The sequence below is a fragment of the Nuphar pumila genome, chromosome 8, assembly GCF_984573655.1.
Source record: "Nuphar pumila chromosome 8, dmNupPumi1.hap1.1, whole genome shotgun sequence".
In the NCBI taxonomy this organism is placed as follows: domain Eukaryota; kingdom Viridiplantae; phylum Streptophyta; class Magnoliopsida; order Nymphaeales; family Nymphaeaceae; genus Nuphar; species Nuphar pumila.
This window is the reverse complement of record NC_143256.1, coordinates 83,613,339-83,632,074: the sequence shown is the minus strand read 5'-3', so window position 1 is coordinate 83,632,074 and position 18,736 is coordinate 83,613,339.

Here is an 18,736-nt window from a genome sequence, read left to right as displayed (position 1 = left end):
TCACATTCAGAAACAGGATGAACCCTCATCTTTGGTTCAAGATCCAACTGAGGATATCAATATTGGGTCGGAAGATGATCCGAAAATTCTCAAAATCGGGTCAAGTCTAAGTGGAATTGAGAAAGCTAAACTCATCCAATTCCTCAAAAGACATCAAGAAGTATTCGCCTGGACTTACGAAGATATGCCAGGATTAGATATCAAGCTGGTTGAGCATCGACTCAAGTTGAAACCAGAAGCCAGACCAATCAAGCAGAAATTAAGGAAATTGGACCCTCGAATTGAGCAACAAGTCAAGGAAGGACTTGAAGATCTATTGAAAGCAGGCTTCATCCGAGCCATTGATTACCCAGATTGGTTGGCAAATATCGTAGCAGTCCCTAAAAAGAACGGAAAAGTTCGGATTTGCATTGATTTCAGGGATCTTAATAAAGCCACCCCAAAAGATGATTATCCGCTTCCCAATATTGACCTGTTGATCGATAGCACAGCAGGTCATGCCATGTTTTCTTTCATGGACGGATATTCGGGTTATAATCAGATTAAGTTGGTCATTCGTGATCAGTCAAAGACTTCATTTACTACCCCATGGGGAACCTTCTGCTATACAGTGATGCCATTTGGGCTCAAGAATGTCGGGGCAACTTATCAAAGGGCGATGGCCGTTATTTTCCATGATCAAATGCACAAGAATATGGATGCATATGTGGATGACATTTTGGTTAAGTCTAAAGAAGAAGAGGATCACCTTGATGCTCTTAGTCAAGTTTTTGAAAGACTTATTCTTTACAAATTGAGACTTAACCCTCAGAAATGTGTTTTTGGAGTCCAGTCCGGCAAACTGCTCGGCTTCATCATCAGCAAGAAAGGGATCGAGGTGGATCCGGCTAAAGCAAAAGCCGTTATTGACATGCCGCCTCCAACTAATCTCAGGGAACTGCGAAGCCTTCAAGGGCGTATTCAGTCTATTCGCAGATTCATCTCTAATCTAGCCATGAGATGCGAACCTTTCAACCATTTGCTTAGAAAAGGAGTTAAGTTTGAGTGGGGATCAGAATGCCAACTCTCGTTTGAGCGCATCAAGCAGTATCTCCTTAATCCACCAGTTTTAAAGCCGCCTAAGCTAGGAAAGCCTCTCTTGCTATATATTTCAGTCAATCAGAATGCCTGTGGTGGATTCCTCGCTCAGTATGAAGAAGGCAGTTTGATAGAGCACGCCATCTACTACGTGAGCAAAACATTCATTGATTATGAAAAGAAGTATTCTCAGATGGAGAAGACTTGTCTAGCTCTGGTCTGGATGTGCCAGAAATTGAGACATTACTTGTTGGCTTCTGAAATTAAGTTTCTTTCAAAGCTCAATCCGCTCAGATACATTCTTGAACAACCTTTTCTCACTGGACGAATCGCAAAGTGGCAAGTCCTGCTGATGCAATATGACTTAGAGTATGTTTCTCAAAAGTCGATTAAGGGCCAAGCGATCGCAGATCAGTTGGCAAATTTCCCTCTGACAGAAGAAGTTAAAACAGAGGATGATTTTCCTGACGAGCACATCTGTAATGTCCAACAGCCCCCAGTTTGGAACTTGTTCTTCGATGGCTCTAAAAACATGTCTGGCATCGGGATTGGAGTCTTGTTAATCACTCCAGAAAAAGAAATGATCCCTTATTCTCTTAAGCTTGGTTTCCAATGCACTCATAATATGGCCGAGTATGAAGCTTTAATACAAGGCCTCAAAATTCTGCAATGTTTCAATGTCAAGAGAGTGCATGCCTTTGGCGACTCACTACTTGTTGTCAGTCAAGTTAACACTGAATGGCAAGTGAAAGATCCCAAATTGATCCCATATCAAAAGATCGTCTTAGCTCTTGTGGACAGCTTCGAAGAATTTCAGCTCAATCACATCAGAAGAGAGCATAATCAGATAGCCGATGGCTTAGCCAGTTTGGGCTCCATTTTATCATTCAAAGGTGGTGAGTCATGTCGCTCTTTCGAAGTTGGCAGACTCGAACAACCCGCTTTCGATTCAATTATGCAAGTAAACCAGGTCAATCAGAAGGAGAAGCCTTGGTATCAAAGTATCAAGAATTTCATTGAGTCTGGTGAATTTCCACCAGAAATGCCTAAAAGGGAGCAACGTGCAATCCAGCGTATGTCTACCCGATATTTCATTCTCGCCAATGTCCTATACCGCCGTGGGTTCAGTTCTGAATATGCCAGATGCTTAGACAAAGAAGAAGCTATGGAAGTTATCCAAGAAGCACATGAAGGGATTTGTGGTGGCCATGTCGGCTATCAAATTCTCGTCAAGCAGATCGTTCGAGCAGGGTACTATTGGAATACCATGCAGCAGGACTGTCATATATTTGTAAAGAAGTGTGTCAAGTGCCAATTGCACGCACCTTATATTCATGCTCCGGCCGCATATCTACAATCAGTTGTTTCTCCTTGGCCATTTTCTATGTGGGCATTCGACGTCGTAGGCCCGATTACTCCTTTTGCTTCCAACGAACACAAATACTTCCTGGCTGCGATAGAGTATTTCACAAAATGGGTTGAAGTTGTTACTCTACGCACAGTACAAGGCCGCCATGTGATTTCTTTCATTCATAAGAACATCCTTTGCCGCTTCGGCATACTACATGATATTGTCTCAGATAATGGAACCCATTTCAAAAATGAGAGGATGAAAACTTTCTGTTCTAAATTCAGAATTTCCCATCATTTCTCAGCTCCCTATTATCCTCAAGGGAACGGCCAAGCAGAGGCTACCAATAAGATTTTGATTCGTATTTTGGAAAGGACTGTGAAGACAGGTCGAGATTGGCATGAGAAAATTCATGACGCGCTTTGGGCATATCGAACCACCATTCGGACTCCGACTAATGCCACTCCTTCAGAACTTGTTTATGGGACTGAAGTGGTGTTACCTCTCCATATCCAAAAGCCCGCTCTCAAATTCGCTTCTCTCATAGAATTGCCACTTGATCAGTATCAGCAGCAGAGATTGGTGCAGCTAGATTTACTGGATGAAAAGAGGCTCAAAGCAGCAGAGCACGCTCAAGCTTATCGACAAAGGATAGCTCGACATTATGCCAAGTCTGTCATTGAGAGAAAATTTCGAGTTAACGATTTGGTGCTCAGATCGACAGCTCATCTCAAGCATCGACCACAAGGCAAGTGGTCACCCAATTGGGAAGGCCCTTATGTGGTTAAGGAAGCTTTGCCTTGCAATTCGTATCGTCTAATCAATGCAGATGGAGTGGAGATGCCAGATCCCATCAATGCTCTGCATTTAAAGAAATTTTATACTTAGAATTTTCATTCAAAAATCTTTTGTACTATTCAAAGAGCCATTTCAATAAAAATAATGATCTTCTATCAATTCTTACATTCTTCTCCATGATACTGGGGCATTTTATTTTAATCCATAATCATCTTCTTCCATCATATGCAGGCAGGATTAGACGAAAGTTCTTCTCCTCAAATTTTGTTAATTCTTAATTGATCCTTTGATTTTTATTGTCTTTTCATTTGATTCATTTTGCTTTGATCAGATTTACATCAAGCTAATGCTCATTTATGTCAAGTTTTAACAAATTTTCCAATCTTATTAAAAAATTTTCTCTACTTTTATCTTCAAATCACCCTTTCAGGATAAGGGATAAACCTGATGCCTCCTTTCAATGAGGTATTCTTCCTTTTATTTCTCCCGTTCAGGATAAGGGGATAAATCCTGAATTATCTTCTAAAAACTCATTTTGAAAAATCTAAGCTCATCTTCAAAAACCCAGTTCTCGCACTGGTTGTTTTCAAACTTTTCAATCATATATAGAGCACATTTGAAAAACCCGGTTCTCACACCGGTAACCTTCTAAAATCAGTCTTCTGACCAAAGACCTTTCTCCTTCTAAATTCAAGTTTTGACTTAAATATTCCAAAACTTCATGTATTTTCAAAAGATCCAGCTTTTGCCGGTCATGTATTTCCAAAGGATCCAGCATCTCGCTGGTCATATATTTCCAAAAGATCCAGCATCTCGCTGGTCATGTATTTCCAGAGGATCCAGCATCTCGTTGGTCCTGTATTCCAAAAGATCCAGCTCCCGCTGGTTGTGTATTCCAGAAGATCAAACCCTTAGGGTGCGACTTCTCAATCCTATCATTTCCAAAACCTTCAAGATCTTCAATCTTTTAAAATTCTATCAGTTTCCCAACCTTTGGTTACAATATCTTTAAAATCTCATCATTCTCTCAACCCTCGGGTTATAACCTCCCAGATTCAATCATTTTCAAACCATCAAATTAAATCCTTCATATTTAAAATCCAGTTTTCATAACTGGTCGGGATCTGAAATCCAGTATTTTTCACTGGTCGGGATTTGAAATCCAGTATTTTTCACTGGTCGGGATTTGAAATCCAGTATTTTTCACTGGTCGGGATTTGAAATCCAGTTTTCATAACTGGTCGGGATTTGAAATCCAGTATTTTCCACTGGTCGTGATTTGAAATCCAGTTTTCATAACTGGTCGGGATTTGAAATCCAGTATTTTTCACTGGTCGGGATTTGAAATCCAGTTTTCATAACTGGTCGGGATTTAAAATCCAGTATTTTTCACTGGTCGGGATTTGAAATCCAGTTTTCATAACTGGTCGGGATTTAAAATCCAGTATTTTTCACTGGTCGGGTTTTGAAATCCAGTGTTTTCACTGGTCGGGATTATCAAAAATCCAGTTTCTCATAAACTGGTCGGGATTTCCAAAACCTAATATATTTCATCAGTCCAGTTTTCTAAAGTCTGATTTCTTGCACCATTTCTTTAAATTACAACTCAAGGTCTCATCAAAATCTATATTGATTGATTATTTCACAAAGAATTCGTGAAAACTTTGCCAATTTGCTAAAAACATTTGTTGATTCTAAATATTCTTACTGCACAAAGAGAATTTTCTCATATTACCTCCAGTACTTCCTTCCAAAAGGTGAAACTTTTTGCAAAAAGAGGTAAAATTCAAATCTTTTCCTGTTGATCAACCAAAAGGATGTAAGAAATGTCCTCGATATGATCACTGAAAAAAATCTTCAATGACGTAGAAAAGCCGGAAGCGAATTGATATTGATCCTGGCTATGGTGCATGTTTTAAAATGACTTTCTGACAATCAGGCAGTGAAAATATCTTGAGATATAAAAAGAATCCACTCAACCCAATATCTTCTCATTTTCGTTTAAAAGTTGCAATCAAATATCCGCAAAAGGGATCTCTCAATTGTCGTCAAGATGAAGGCGAATTAAGAGAGTAGACCCCCGGGGCCAAAGAAGATTTGAAACATCTCCAAGATGACGGAGTTTGTGACGGATCCTTCCAGGGAAAGTTTAGATCACCGTCGAGATGAAGGCGAGTGTGATGAACCTACCGATAAACCCTAAAAGATATTTGATTTCTGCTATCATCTAAAGACCTTTCGAGCCAGTGAGATCAATAGAATCCCTGAGATAAAAGAAGGATCGGAGCATCTCCAAGATGAAGGAGTTTGTGACGTGCCCTTCCCTGAAAAAAGAGAAAAAAGTCAGGACATCCAAATGAAGGATGATGAAAAAAACCCGAGAAAGCCCAATGACTCAAAAAGAGTGCAAAAAGATCATCGTGGGAAAACACCCAGATATCAAACTGCCAAAGTTGCCAGAAGTCATCTTTTCTCATGCAAAATTCTTTTATCAATATCTCTTCCTTTCCTGCTTTTATGAAATTAAGAATATTTCTTTTATTCTCATATCAGGGAAATGGATAGCTTCCTTGAAGAAAATTATCAGTGCTAAAATTTTGAATTTGACTCTTATAACTGAGGAGTTAACCTCATTTAGGGGAAATACTCTAGGTAAAAGAGAGAATATCTTTTGCACATACGTACACATTTCCAAGTGTTTGAACCTGCTATGATTTTACCTTATTGGCAAAATTTTCTAGCTATTCCAAAAATAAAATAAACATTCAATATCCATTTTGATGCAACCTAGCGTTGTTTATATTTCTCAAAAGAGTTGCCTCTGAAGGAAGTATCTCTTCCTGTCCCATCACGGTTTTCTCATTGAAGAATTCCGTATGGACACCCCACTCAGGATAAGGGTTAAACCTGAACCATTTGCGAAAGATTCTTTGATTTCAAAAGCTATTTCAGTCTCAGCAATGAGACACCCAATTTCTTCCCCTTTTCAAAGCTTTAGGGACTCTATATTTCCTCCTTTCGCAAAAACCCCTCTCGGATTTGTTCATCCAAATTCCGAAGGTCCCATCGTGCTTTCTCCATTTCTGAGAAACCCATATGGTAGATTTCCTATCCAGATTAAGAGTTAACCCGGAACCTCGCTTTGTGAGGTATCTTCCTTGCAGGTTTGGGTTAAACCTGAGTCACATTCTAATGAGATTCCTCGTTTTGACGAGATGTTTTCTTTCAATCCCATCATGGCTCTTCCCATCAAGAAACCCATGCTTTGTATATCCATCCAAGAAAGGATTTTACTTGAGCTTCGTCTCACGAGGCATTTTTCAAAATGTCCCATCAAGATACTCATGTATTCCTTTCCTCATTTCCAAATTCATTTTTTGATATATCTTCGTCCCATCCAGGTTAAGGGCTAAACCTGAATCATCCCAAAGAAAGTATCTTGTCTCATCCATGAAATCTGATCAAAATTCTCATTTCCCGCCATTTCGGGATTTCACCCAAAGTCCCATCACGATTTCCTCATCTCTATCATTTGATCACATCATCTTCGAGGATTTCGTCTTCCCAAAACCATTCAGGATAAGGTTTCAAAGCCTGAGAAGCCATGTTTCCCAAATAAATTCTTCCATACCCAGTTCAGATCTGTTGACTGGGGCATTTTCAAAATTTGGAGTGTTATCTTTGCCACTAAGCTCGGCTTTCAACCGGCTTAGTAGCAAAGAGGGGCATCTGTGAACACCCCAAATTTTTTAAAAATTTGCAAAATGACCCTTTTTGCCCCTGACTCCATTTTCTGAGAAAATCAAGGCGATTTCAAAGCTAAATTTCAGTCATTCTTCAGATTTTTTGAATTAAATTCCACATTGATATATTAAAATTCAACTCCAGGTCTGAACCCAGTGTCTTAAACCCAAATCTAAGCCTCGTTGCCCCATTTCCAAAATTAATTACAAAGATACCAAAAATAGTTCTAAATGGCTCGGGCAATTCATCTGGCACTCTGTCGGATTCACAATCCTGTATCTCTCAGTTCGAGGTTGTAAAACCTCGAGTATTTCCTAAAAATCCGGATATAAATTCACTTTCTGAAGAAATTTTCTCAAAAATCGTCTTGAGTTCTCAGAAAAACTTCTTTTGTAGATATTTTTATAAAAACACCAAAAAAATCAGTTTTAATCTTTATTTCTCCCGTAAAACCTTAGGATTTTATTCTAAAAACTACAAAAAAATGGAAAAATAACATAAAAACCAAAAAAATTGAGAAAAGCTACAAAGAAAGCAGATGATTTTCAAGCTTTTTGAGACGTTTTTACCAAAAAACGCATTCCTTAACCAGTTTTTAGAAAATTCTTAAAAGGGAAACCACCTTTTTAAAAATTTGGGAAAAATTCTAACAAACTCCTCCCGCGCCTTTTCCTTCTCCTCTCCATCGCAAATCTTAAAACAGCCTCCTCTTCTCTCAGCCTTCGATCTTCAACCAATTCTTCCTCCCGAACCCTCTGTTTCCCTTTAAGAATGAGCCTCCATCGCTTCTAGAGGGCATCTGTTATTTTCATTGAGATCGGCATCCACTTCATCTCGAGCAAGATCGATCCCATTTCTTTTCTCTGACAACCATCTTCTTTGAGTAGCCTCCATTTCCATCGAGTATTCACCCTCTCCGAGCAACAAAACATCCATCTTCTCTGGAGTAAAAGCATCCATTGACGATTCAACCAGCTAAGTTCATCAAGAGTTCTTCAGAATCACTACATTTCTTGCAACCGAGGTTTCCCCCCTGCAGTTACAGCAATCGAGGATCTCCATAATAGAACGAAGAGAAGACCCTCTTCATTTTCCCGGATCCTTGTAATAGCTTCGGTTATACTCTTGTTGACACCATACAGCACATCATCCTCCTGCAAGATCCCTGCAAGTCCCGGTGAGTCTCCCTTCTTCCCTACTTTTTTTTTTCTTTCCTTTACATACATCTTCTTTTGATTTTCCTTATTCTGTCCCATTGATGCATCTTCCATAATCCCGATTTGCATATAGCAACTTCGGCTTATGGATATGCAATAGTAATGGAATCCCCAATTCCAACATTTTCCCTCTTTCCTGTCATCCTATATCCAGGAGTTCTTTTAATTTTCACAGATTTTCTGACGTATGCCTATAGTTAAATTTTTTGTTTGGGCCTTTGTTTTTTTTTTATATAGAATTTCTCATTAGTATTCTAGTTTCATTAATGTTTTTGATTTAATACCTGCGATATATGTTTATCCTCTGCATCATATTTATGCTAATGTCATCCTCTCCATAATATCCATATTTTGTCGGCTTATTTTCTGTTTCATTGAAGTATAACCATGTGCTAATCCCATGGACCTCTAATCTATCGGATGAAGCCTATCTACATGATAGACTGGAGTTGCTGTGGAAGTAGATGTGGATGGCTAATCTGATCCGTTATGGTATAGATCCATTTTGCTGCAAAAAGGCAAATTCAAATAGATGATCTGAGCCTTTGTGGAAGAAAATCCGATTTATCGTAGGGAGTATTTCAGAGGTCATGAAGACCCTTCACCTTACCTCTGTTCACCATCGTCTGCTTTCTGTTACTTTAGTTTATCATATTTCTTTTGTGTTTTGGTTTTTTTTTTTTTTTCATCTCATTCAGTATCGTTTACATAAGACAGGTCTGGTTTCTGCTGATTCAGCTGTCCGTCCCTTCACTAATTTCATCATGTGGTATCTAGTTACTTAGATTATTTCCTTTATACCGATTATTTATCAGTTTCAATGATTCATTTGTTTTCCAACGTTAGTAACAAGACCATTAGATTATATGACGTTGAAGGTTCTTAGAGCACCTACATATGCAAAAGGCCTAAACCCTTGTTAAATGAGTCAGCAACGATACATTGGCCTGACTTTTTTTTTCTTGCAGGGCATGAATTGGCTAAATCTCTCAGTAGCACAGTAAAGAAGCTGGAAGTATGGTAAATACTGGTTGATTCAGCTCAGGGGAACTTCTAAGGAATTTAGGCTAAACAATTTCTCACTTTTGATGTAAAGGGTAGAGGCCAAACATACCATATGACGTTGGACTGATCCCACTCACTGCGGAATTCATATCTGAATTCCCATTAAATTCCCTGTTATACTTTCTATAGATGTATGAGCATCAATGCACCTTCACTACATTTTTTTTTTTTACATCTATTTCGATCATCCCACCTCAGTAACATAGCATCCCATCACTTTTCACAGCAACGCTACCTCACCCACGTGCGTGTTTTCATTTTAATTCAGTGGTTATCAAATAGCACATCATTTTCATATCATGTTCAATTTCAGCGTTCAAATTTCTGCTGAATCTTCTGTAGATGCTCATTTCTCTGGTTGTTATACATTTTATTTTTTTTTATTTTTTTTGTTGACCCTTAGTATGCATTGTATTAAACTTATATGAATGTTGTCATTGACTGAAATACCTCACCATTTTTGTTTTATACTGTTGTAGCATATGTTCAGCCACCAACCACCTACATCTTTCACCATAACCAGCATCTTCACTCTCAACCCTGTGCTTCCCGCCACATCCCTATGTACAACATTTTAACCTCCCACACACAACACCTGTACTCTTTAGCATCTCATTTACATCCCTCACATAACACATCTGCTATACTTCATCTCACATCCATACTCTTCATAACCCAAAACCTCCACTTATGTTTTCCCTGTGCTTCAGCTACTTACCCACTGCTACAGTACTGCTTTGCTGCAGCTTGGATCCCCGTTATTCCCTTACACTACTTTGCATCTTCCAGCATCTCCCTCATTCCAATAGCCCGGCATTACACACCCCCTCACCACTTGCATTGGTTGCATGTGGTCCTGGCGCCACATCTTGTATATAGTACAGCAGCTACTAGCTGTGTAGCTTCCCCCCCTCATCTCATGGATTTTGCCTCACAGGAAATCATCCTGTAACATATGCCTTCGTGCCCCCACCTATACCATTTGGCTTAAACCTTTTGTTCTCTCTTTCTTATTTCGTTAACTAAGTCAGTATACCACTATTACATGGATACATTTTCTGTGCACATTCTGCTGTAATTTCCTGTCCATATTATTACACTCCCTATACATTCTGCTACACAACTGCGCCTCTCTTTGGTGCATACATTCTGTTGCTTCACAGCATCATGCAGTGCTTTTCCATTAGTGCCTTCAATTAAGTACCCGCTGCCATTCCTGCTCCATCTGTACCGCTGCTTTCCCACAGCCCCTGCCTCATTGGCTGTAGCATATTACCACTATCATCCAGCTCCACCATTTGCAAACCACTAACTCATCTCATTTCTCAAGTCATATGTATCCATATATATAGATACATATATATACCTATATAACATATACATATATGAGTATATATATCATTCTCTCTGTCTTATCATTATTCACATGAACATTTTGTAGATATCCACATGATATGTGTAAAATTTTCTTCATTTCTCATACTAACCCAGTTGTTTTGCAGAAAATCTGTTGAAAAAGCTATCATTTAGGGTTGTAAATTTGATTTTATATGATGTAATAGCTAGATTGGAATGAAAATTTACATTTCTTGCTTTAGGTAGAATGGATGAGCATTCTAAAATGCCATGAATTGTTTATTCCATGCATTTTTTTTTCTTTTTCTCAAAATTCCCACAATGGTGAAACACGAATGGCACGTGCACCATTTCATAAAAGGTAAGTTAATTCTAAATTGATGATTTTCACCAACGGCCATAGTCGGGGTGTAAACAAGACTTAGTATTCTTATCTTTTATGAAAAAATACTGGATCCGCACTGGATCCTCTTTCAAAATCATCATATCCTTCAAATATTTTACCTTTTATCAGAGTTTAACTTAGAATTAATTCCATATATATACCAATGGCCATAGTCAGGGTATATTGAGAGTTAATTCCATTCTAAACTCTATAAAAGCACAAAATGTGTTTCATTCTTCACTAGAATTTTAATATAGATTACTACATAATACATTCAATGACCATAGTCAAGGATGTATTATATTTTCAATCTTATTTTAATTCATTTAAAGAATGAAATGGCTTTTCAAAGTCCAATTTCAAACTTATTCAGATTCATTCATCATATAGGGCAGAATTGCATCATATTTTTCAAAATTCTTTCAAAAACCCAAGTTATTTTTTTTCTTTTCTATTTCAAATTCCAAACCTATCTCAATTTCAAAGTCCAATTTAACTTTGAAATTTCAAAATCATTTCATATTCAAACTTTAAATTTCCAAACTCAATTTCAAAATTCAATTTAACTTTGAAGTTTCTAAATTCATCTTCTGATTCTAAATCCAGTTTTTCCTCAAAGTTTTAAATCAAAGTTGAGATTGACTTTGAATCTCAAAAACCCAAACCTTCTCAAGTTCAAATCTGGATCTTCAAAAACCCAGATCATCTTTAAAAGTCCTATTTTGGACTTCTCAAAACCCAAATCCAAAATCAAATCCTAGTCTCAACTTGGATCCAGATTTCCAAGTATAGAACTCCATTCCACTTTTGGATCTCCAATCACGGATCCAAATTCCATTTAGGATTCAAATCCTTATTCTACTCTGGATCTCCCATCACAGATCCGAATTCCATTTAGGGTCCAGACCCTTATTTCACTTTGGATCTCCAATCACAGATCCAAATTTCATTTAGGATCCAGATCCTCATTCTACCATTGGATCTCAGATTTCAGATCCAAATACCATCTCGTATTCCAAGTCTTAAATCCAACTCCCTTCAAAATTCCAAATCCAAAATTCCACTTAAATTCCAATTCTTAAAGCCAATTCCATTTCATTCAAAACAAGTCCCTATTTCGGATCCTAAAAATCAAACTCAAAACTCTATTCAGAATCCAGAACTTGGATTCGGATTTTATCTTGAAAATCCAACTTTTACAAATCCCATTTCTCAATTCCTTTAGATTTCCCATATTCCCTTCTAAAATCAAAACTTCAAAAATTAGGAATTCAATTCCATTCCAAATATTTCATCCAAGTTCAAACTTCTAAATTCAAAGTCCATTTATGACTTTGAAAATTTCCTTCATTCTCTTTTTATTTCAAGATTTCAAGATCAAATTTCCAAATTCCAGATTTATTTTCCCAAGCCCCTGATTATTCTAAGAACTTAGAACTTTAATCTTAAAGTTCTAAGTTAGAAAACATTTCTTCACTTTATCGGATTCACTTGGAATTTCTTGAAAACATTTTTCAAAAAAAAGCATACATCTTTGCATTTGCACAAGCATGATTCATTGTGCATTTTAGACTTAGGATAAATACTTAGATAATTTCTTAGCAAAGCAAAAGGCACTAAATTCGACCCTTGGTTCGATTACCCCTGGTAAAGGCGCCAGGAACGGTCGAACCTCGTACCGACAAGCGGATCCCGTCTCCCGATTTTCCCGCAAATATTTCAAAAACGGAGGCGAGTTATTTCAAAATATTTTCAAAATTAAGGTCAAGTGAGAGCCGCAAAAGATTTCCTCTTCCCTTCTCTTCTTTCTTTTCTCTCATCTCTTTCTTTTCTATTCTTTTATCTTTTCTCCCTTCAAAAAGGAGGAAAATAAGAGGTTGGAAAGGAAAAGAGAAGGAAGAGAGAGAATATTATGAGAGGAAAAATTTTGCGATGATCACACATATGTGCTTAGTGAAATGCTCAAATATATATACATATACACATACACACATACATGTACATGGACGTATAAATACATATATATATGGATATATACATATATACCTATATATATATATATTGTAAATGATATACTCATGAAAGATATAGCATCTCAATAGAGAGATCAGAAAGAAGAGCTAAAAAGGAAAAGAAAGAAAAAAAAAAAGTTTTTTTTTCTTGATTGACTGGAAAATGGCAGATTGCTGCCACTCCCGTAGGCGGTCATAGAAACACCTATGCCTTCACAGCTTCTTGTATCAATGACAGGTGCACGACCAGTGCCTGGACCATTTCCAGCTGCCTCATGGTTGATGATAACAGTGACAACAACTGTTGAGGCAAACTACCTCAACTTCATCTTCAACATCCTTCAGCTGAACGTGAGACTCTTCAGAATGTTTTGTTTTATCAAATAAGATCATTCAATCATCCTTTGCTGTTGTCACTTTGTTGTTCACCTAACATGGCTTAATTGAGGTGGATCCTTTGCTAATTAGCACGCTGTGAAGAAAGTTGCAGCAATAGTGGACAATATGATGAGATGGACAGCAAAGTGCTGCAAAACTTCTTCTTCATCGAACCATTGTTTTCCATCTCATGCGTTAATAAATAAAAAAAAAATTGAACCATTGTTCTCACAATATATATCGATCCCTTTATTTTGCTTTATCAGGCTAAAGATGTAAAAACCCGTGAAAAAAAAATTAAGTTAGGATTCGGGTCGGATCCCGACCCGGACCCAATTGAGGAACCGCCTCCCTCGTGCCTTCTTTAGAAAATAAGGCAAGGGGTTTCAAATACGACCCCCCTCGCTCATTGTCTCTCTCCCTCACCGGCTCCTCTCTGCTCCCTCTGTCATGGCAGGATAGGGGCCGAGCCCCTCCTCCCTGCCTCCTGTTACGGCAGAGGAGGGGCTCGGCCCCCTCCTCTCTGCTCCCTCTGTCACGGCAGGGGAGGGGCCGAGCCCCTCCTCCCTGCCTCCTGTTACGGCAGAGGAGGGGCTCGGCCCCCTCCTCTCTGCTCCCTCTGTCAAGGCAGGGGAGGGGCCGAGCCCCTCCTCCCTGTCTCCTGTTACGACAGAGGAGGGGCTCAGCCCCCTCCTCTCTGTGCCCTCTGTCCAGGCAGGGGAGGGGCTCAGCCCCTCCCCTACCGTATCACGAATCAGGGAGGGGGATCAGCCCCTCACCTGCCGAACGAAAGGGCAGGGAGGGGGCTCAGCCCCTCCCCTGACATAACAGAGAGCAAGGAGGGGGCTCAGCCCCTCCCCTGCCTAAAAGGGAGCAAGGAGGGGGCTCAGCCCCTCCCCTACCTAAAAGGGAGCAGAGAGGAGGGGCTCGGCCCCTCCCCTGCCCTGACAGAGGGGACAGAGAGGAGGGGGCCGAGCCCCTCCTCTCTGCTCCCTTTTAGGTAGGGGAGGGGCTGAGCCCCCTCCTTGCTCTCTATTATGGCAGGGGAGGGGCTGAGCCCCCTCCCTGCCCTTTCGTTCGGCAGGGGAGGGGCTGATCCCCCTCCCTGATTCGTGATACGGTAGGGGAGGGGCTGAGCCCCCTCCGTGCTTTTTGTTTTGACAGGAGAGAGGGGTTGAGCCCCTCCTTGCTCTTTGTTACGGCAAGGGAGGGGGCCGAGCCCTCCCTGTGCCTCTTTTCTCGTTAGGCAGAGGCATCGCCCCTGCCTTCGCTGTTTTTCGGCAGGCCGGGGCAAGCCCCGTTGCCTCATTTTTCATTGGCATCGGGCGGGCCTCCGTTCGTTGTTGAAAGGCAAGGTGCGGCCTCCTGCTTCCCCCTTAGTGGCTCGTAGGGAAGGGCCTCGCTTCTTTGCTCTCTTGGCTGGCAGGGCGAAGCCTCCCTCGTTGTCTTCTTCGGGCAAGGGTGCGACCCCCTGCCTCCCCGTTGTTCGCTGACAGCATGTCAGCAGGGGCTCGTGGCCCTGCCCCTGCTTCTTGCGCTTATAGCAGGTTGTGAACACCCCAAATTTTTCAAAGTTTTATAAAAATGGCCCTTTTGCCCCTAACCCCATTTTCTGAGAAAATCAAGTCATTTCTTCAGATTCTCTGAATTAAAATCCATATTGATATATTCAAAATCAACTCCGGATCCGAATCCAGCACTTTAAATCCATATTTCCTCAAAATCCGGATCAAAACCCATTTCTGAAGAAATTTTCTCAAAATAGTTTTTAAATTCTCAGAAAAAATCAATTTTTGTAAATATTTTGCAAAAACACAAAAAAAATAGTTTTAACCTTTGTTTTCTCACAAACTTTAGGATTTTATTCTAAAAATACAAAAAAAATTGAAAAATAAAACAAAAACCAAAAAAATAGAAAATTTCAAGAAAATTGAATGCCCCTCTTTGCTACTAAGCCGGTTGAAAGCCGAGCTTAGTGGCAAAGATAACACTCCAAATTTTAAAAATGCCCCAGTCAGCAGGTCTGAACTGGGTGTAGAAGAATTATTTTTAGAAAATATGGCTTCTCAGGCTTGAAACCTTGTTCTGAATGGTTTTGGGGAGATGAAATCCTCGAAGATGATGTAGTCAAATAATGGAAATGAGGAAATCGTGATGGGACTTTAGATGGAAATTCTGAAATGGTGGGAAATGAAAATTTTGATCAGGTCTCGTGGGTGAGACAAGATACTCTTTTTGGAATGATTTAGGTTTGGCGACCGTGATGGGACTCGTCTTTGTTGAGAAATTCGGTTTTGATGTCACATAATATGATACACTGTCTCATTTGATTTTATATGATATGATAATATGTTCTCTTGAAATAATGTTATATTATGACTGAATATGTTTTGCCATAAATCTAACGAGTATTTGATGCAAGGATATCTCACCCAATAAGGATGGAGACTTCCTGTTCAAGTACAACTATGGTGCAATCATACTCCTTGAAGAAAAAGCTTGATGAGCCATGCTTTCCTAAAAGTTCAAATAAAGAGATCGGCTACCTCAAGATGAAGATTTTTTTTTCTTCTTTAGAGTCATATGTAACAGAACCTTCAGGAACTTGCATATTGCATATTACATACTCATTCATAAACACTATATCATAAAAGTATACGATAGTTTCAAAAAGCTTCTTTTTTGAAAACCAATAAGTGTACCTTCTTACAACCTTTTATGAAAAAGATATTTTGTCATATAATAATTGTACCTTCTTACAACTTTTTATGAAAAAGACATTTTGTCATTGTACCTTACAAGACAACATGAAAAAGGAATGTAGGAAGAAGACAAAAACATAAAATCGACTACATAAGAAAAATAAATTAAAATTTTTAAGGACTCTAGTTACCTTTTTCTCATAACCATAGAATGTCGACTTACTTGAAGTCATCATTCTCTCTACAAAGCATTAAATGCCTTCTGTAACAAATCCCTTCTAAATATCCTTCCCAAAGAATGTCGACCTTCTTTTTGGTCCTCATTCTCTCTGGAGACTTTGAAATACACTACATAAAGAATACACTTGACATGACTATGTACAAATAAATATCTCAAAGCACTCATAGTACTTACACTCATTTAAAGTAAAGAAGTACTAGTGTACCTCAAATCATTAATTAGAATAAAGACAAAACTACAACCCAACGTTCAAATGTACTATTGTAAGAAATAGACTTTTTACATAAAATATGTATTACCTAAAACACTACAACGACTAGTGTACCCTCTATTTTACTCTTCTGGAAAAAGGCATTCTCGATCTTCTCTAAAAGATATTTTTGAAATGACATAACATTTCACATTTCAAAAAGTTACAATTCCAAAATGTAACGACTACTTTTTCTAAGCTATATAAACACACACACACACAAACTATTCAGACAAGAGGAATGAAATAGACGTGTGAGCTTACAAAGAGAAAAATATTCTATTCGTGATTTGAAAAGAGAGCCTTGAAAAAGAAAGAGAAAAAGAAAAAGAAAGAAAAGAGAAAAAGTCAAGTCCAGCTCTTTGACAAAGAGTATCCTCTGAGTGACAAACAGAACATTCTTAGAATCCTTCATTCGTGCATTCATATCATTCTGAAGGTTCTATAGGAAGTATTGTAACTCTGTTTATTCACTGTATTCCTTCTTTGTTTAAAGAAGTAGACCTCTGTGAAAGAGGGTGTTGCCCTTCTCTGTTGAGAGAAGAAGACCTCTTGGGAAGAGGGTGTGCCCCTTCTCTGTTGAGAGAAGAAGACCTCTTGGGAAGAGGGTGTTGTACTATTTATCCGGTAACTCGGATGTTATAGTGGAATCTCAAGTGGTTTGCTTGGGGACTGGATGTAGGTCTGGATATTGACCGAACCAGTATAACTTCTGTGTTTTATGTATTGTGCCTTATTGCTTAATTATTTTATTTTATCGATCATTATCAAATTTCACTATTCACCCCCCCTCTAGTGGAATTTCATTTGGTATCAAAGCAGGTTTGCTGGTTTCGACGTAACAAGTCTTCCAGCACAAATGACATCTACCTCTTATGCTCGTGATATTGAAGGTCAACACGCATCTCGTCCTCCCTTCTTCAATGGCTCCAACTATGGATATTGGAAGTGCATAATGGCTATCTTTCTCAAATCCATTGACTTTGCTGTATGGAAAATTGTTGAGCATCCATACATATCTCCATCCGCAGACTATAACTTATGGTCTGATGAAGAAAAGAAAATGGCAAACTTAAATGCAAAGGCTATGAATGCCTTATATTGTGCCATTGATCAAAATGAATTCAACAGAATATCTATATGTGAATCTGCATATGACATTTGGCATTCTTTGGAGGTTATTCATGAAGGAACCAACAAAGTTAAAGAAGCCAAAATATCATCTCTTGTTAGAAAATATGAGTTGTTCAAAATGAACAAAGATGAACCCATCACAGAGATGTTTACCAGATTCACCAACATCACCAACGATCTGAAATCTCTGGGTGTAACATATTCCCAGACTGAAAAGGTGAAGAAAATCTTGAGATCTCTCACAACTGATTGGGAGAAAAAGACCACTGCTATTGAAGAAGCTCAAGATTTATCTAAGCTTACATTGGACGACTTAATAGGCAATCTTATGGCCTATGAAGTCCACATGAAAGAAAGAAGGGAAGAAGAGCAACCAGTAAAGAAAACTCTAGCTTTCCCAGCCCTATCTGAGAATGAAGACTCAGATAAAGAATCAGAAATTGCGCTACTTACCAGAAAATTTCAGCGCTTCATGAGAAGGAACCGGCTTCCAAACAGGCACAAGGAAAGAAAAGATCTTAAAGAAGATCCCATGTGCTTTCAGTGTAATAAGCCAGGGCACTTAAAACGTGATTGTCCCCTTCTCAAAAGAAAGTCCAAGACTGAGGAACCAAAGAAGAGGTTCTTCAAGAAAAAGGCTCTGCATGCTCAATGGGATGATTCAGAACCATCCACTAGTGAAGAGTCAAGTGATGATGAAGCCGAAACTGCAAATATGTGCTTCATGGCAAACGAAAGTTCGGTAAGTGAAATCTCTGATTTTTCCTTTGAAGAACTTCTAGATGCTTTTCAAGAACTATTTGAAGAATCTAGAAAATTGAGTTTCAAAAATAAAGCTTTAAAATCTGAAAATTTAGAGCTTTCTCAAGAAAATGAAAAACTCAGCAGTGAAAATTCTGAGTTGAAAAAGAAAAATCTTTTGCTTATATCTGAAATTTATTCTACTAGCTCCAAAACTAAAGATATGCAAGTAGAAATTTCAGAGCTAAAAAGTAAAACTGAGAACCTCATGAAAACGGTTTTCAA